The following is an 834-nucleotide window of genomic DNA, read 5'->3' on the forward strand; positions in this document are numbered from 1 at the left end:
AGAGAGAGAGAGAAAGAGAGAGAGAAATCTATTCTGTTATTTAAAAAAGTATTACTTTATATATGTATATAATTATGGTTTATGTGTAGTTATGTGTTCATCTTTTTTTTCTTTTTTAGAATAATCTCACTTAAAGTTTAATGAGGTACGAGGTATATTAGAAGAAGAATATTTGACGTTTAACGAAGCTAAAATAAATAAAAAATTTATTTCACGTGATTTCAAAAAACTTTTTCTTCCAAAGTCGATAACAACAGGGTCAAGAATCATTCTTGTAGCACAAGCATAATAATTGTTTCCTTTTTTCTACGAAAATGATACGCAGTATGTGGGACAAAGTACATGATTAGTATTAACATATAATGCCCATTTCTATTAGTATAGTTTAATTTTAATCTTAGTTCCATTAACTTTTTATCTCTTTCTAGTTCTAAGAATTAGAAAAGAAATAAAAAATTAGTTAAATCGAGATTAAGAGATTAAAGTATCTACATTGGTAGAAATGGACATTAGAGAAAAATCATGTCAATGACTTTTGATCACGGCGACAATATTTCGTTTTTTTCTCGACGATTTTCTCGACGTTAGAAATATAAAGGTTAAGGGAACGTGGCGTATGGTTAAGAGCCGTTAAACGTCTCGACATAACCGAGCGCAGTGTCTGTGTGTGTAGCAATAAGGCGTAAAGATAGAAACTAAGTAAGAGAGAGAGAGAGAGAGAGAGAGAGAGAGAGAGAGAGAGAGAGAGAGAGAGAGAGAGAGAGAGAGAGAGAGAGAGAGAGAGAGAGAGAGAGAGAGAGAGAGAGAGAGAGAGAGAGAGAGAGAGAGAGAGAG

The sequence above is a fragment of the Atta cephalotes genome (assembly GCF_000143395.1).
Source record: "Atta cephalotes unplaced genomic scaffold scaffold00001, whole genome shotgun sequence".
NCBI lineage: Eukaryota > Metazoa > Arthropoda > Insecta > Hymenoptera > Formicidae > Atta > Atta cephalotes.